The 2500-nt window shown below is 53.6% G+C and overlaps 1 non-coding gene across 1 annotated transcript; it reads right to left on the bottom strand.

The window, feature by feature from the left end:
• Nucleotides 1-24: 24 nt before the first annotated feature.
• On the bottom strand, nucleotides 25-1834 carry LOC144419706 (small subunit ribosomal RNA). The gene has a single exon (XR_013474225.1). It is a non-coding gene; the product is annotated as a small subunit ribosomal RNA (ribosomal RNA).
• Nucleotides 1835-2500: the final 666 nt, after the last annotated feature.

The following is a 2500-nucleotide window of genomic DNA, read 5'->3' as shown; positions in this document are numbered from 1 at the left end:
GCCGGGGCCTACCACCACTTTCGGTAATGATCCTTCCGCAGGTTCACCTACGGAAACCTTGTTACGACTTTTACTTCCTCTAAATGATCAAGTTTGATCGTCTTCTCGACACGCCGACGCGGCCGTTGCCAGCCGCGACGGGGCCGATCCAAGGATCTCACTAAACCATTCAATCGGTAGTAGCGACGGGCGGTGTGTACAAAGGGCAGGGACGTAATCAACGCAAGTTGATGACTTGCGCTTACTGGGAATTCCTCGTTCAAGGGAAACAATTGCAAGTCCCTATCCCAATCACGAATGAGGTTCAACGGGTTACCCGGACCTTTCGGCCTAGGTTAGACACTCGCTGCTTCACTCAGTGTAGCGCGCGTGCGGCCCCGGACATCTAAGGGCATCACAGACCTGTTATTGCTCAATCTCGTGTGGCTAAACGCCACTAGTCCCTCTAAGAAGTTAGACGCCGACCGAGAAGGTCGCGTAACTATTTAGCATGCCAGAGTCTCGTTCGTTATCGGAATTAACCAGACAAATCGCTCCACCAACTAAGAACGGCCATGCACCACCACCCACAGAATCAAGAAAGAGCTCTCAATCTGTCAATCCTACCTGTGTCCGGGCCGGGTGAGTTTCCCCGTGTTGAGTCAAATTAAGCCGCAGGCTCCACTCCTGGTGGTGCCCTTCCGTCAATTCCTTTAAGTTTCAGCTTTGCAACCATACTTCCCCCGGAACCCAAAGACTTTGGTTTCCCGGAAGCTGCCGGAAAGGTCGTCATGGTAACGCCTCCCGATCGCTAGTTGGCATCGTTTATAGTCAGAACTAGGACGGTATCTGATCGTCTTCGAACCTCTGACTTTCGCTCTTGATTAAAGAAAACATTCTTGGCGAATGCTTTCGCAGTAGTTCGTCTTCCGCCGATCCAAGAATTTCACCTCTAACGGCAGAGTACGGACGCCCCCGTCTGTCCCTCTTAATCATTACCTCGTGCTCCGAAAACCAACAAAATAGAACCGAGGTCCTATTCCATTATTCCATGCAACACTATGCAGGCGAACAGCCTGCTTTGAACACTCTAATTTTTTCAAAGTAAACTTATCGGCCACCGCCGACACTCAGTCAAGAGCACCGACGGAGAACCGAAGGTGAGGCGAACGCAACCAGTGACACGCCTTGCGACGGACCGGCGGCGCTCGCCCAAAATCCAACTACGAGCTTTTCAACCGCAACAACTTTAGCATACACTGTTGGAGCTGGAATTACCGCGGCTGCTGGCACCAGACTTGCCCTCCAATGGATACTCGTTAAGAGTTTTAGGATGTACTCATTCCAATTACAGGGCCTCGTTAGAGTCCTGTATTGTTATTTTTCGTCACTACCTCCCCGTGTCGGGAATGGGTAATTTGCGCGCCTGCTGCCTTCCTTGGATGTGGTAGCCGTTTCTCAGGCTCCCTCTCCGGAATCGAACCCTGATTCCCCGTTACCCGTTATCACAAAGGTAGGCACGTAGCGTACCTTCGACAGTTGATAGGGCAGACACTTGAATGATACGTCGTCGGTGCAGAGACCGTACGATCCGCGTGGTTATCCAGAGTCATCAAACGTCACAGGACGAACCCGGTCGGTTTTGATCTGATAAAAGCGCGCCTCCCGAAGTCGGCGCTTAATGCATGTATTAGCTCTAGAATTACCACAGTTATCCACTTCGCTTACGAGACCAAATAAACCAAGACTGATTTAATGAGCCATTCGCAGTTTCGCTTTACGAGAACTCGTACTTGCACCTGCATGGCTTAATCTTTGAGACAAGCATATCACTACTGGCAGGATCAACCAGATAGCTGCGACAGCTGCGCTCGGCCCTTGCTGGGCCGCCCGGCGCGTGCTCGTCGCATTCGTTTAAGACCGAGGCGATCGCCTGCGGCCGTACTCGGCTTCGACAGTCGCTGGCCGCGACGTCCACGCTCTCGCCGGCAGTGCCAGGCGGAGCGATTTGCGTTTTTTCTTTGCTCGCCCTCTCTCGGGCTCGATCCATTCAGTTTCGCACAAACAAGAGCTCTGCCGGCCGCCTGCAGCGGTGCCTAAAACCCGGGCATAACAATGCGACCGTTCTGCTAGGCCGACAAGCGCTCAAGCCAGACGCTCGATCGAACGCCCCCTACATATTAGTCGAGACAACGGCTCGCTCATTAGCATCGCGTTTGTACTTTAACTTTTTTCGGCTCGGCTTCTTTCGACGCCGATGCCGGCGACGCAGCACTCTCTCGCCCGCCAGCCACCGAGAAAAGGGTGCGCTCCGACCGGCCCCGCACCGCTCTTTCTTGGCTCATTCGAAATTACTGTCTTTCGCTCTGACATGCCTTACCTAGGGTTAGGTTAGTATGCTTGCACGTTTGTACTTTAACTTTTTTCGGCTCGGCTTCTTTCGACGCCGATGCCGGCGACGCAGCACTCTCTCGCCCGCCAGCCACCGAGAAAAGGGTGCGCTCCGACCGGCCCCGCACCG

This window comes from Styela clava, unplaced genomic scaffold (assembly GCF_964204865.1).
Source record: "Styela clava unplaced genomic scaffold, kaStyClav1.hap1.2 HAP1_SCAFFOLD_55, whole genome shotgun sequence".
NCBI lineage: Eukaryota > Metazoa > Chordata > Ascidiacea > Stolidobranchia > Styelidae > Styela > Styela clava.
Note: the sequence above shows the minus strand (reverse complement) of the source record. Positions and strands in the feature narration are given on the sequence as shown.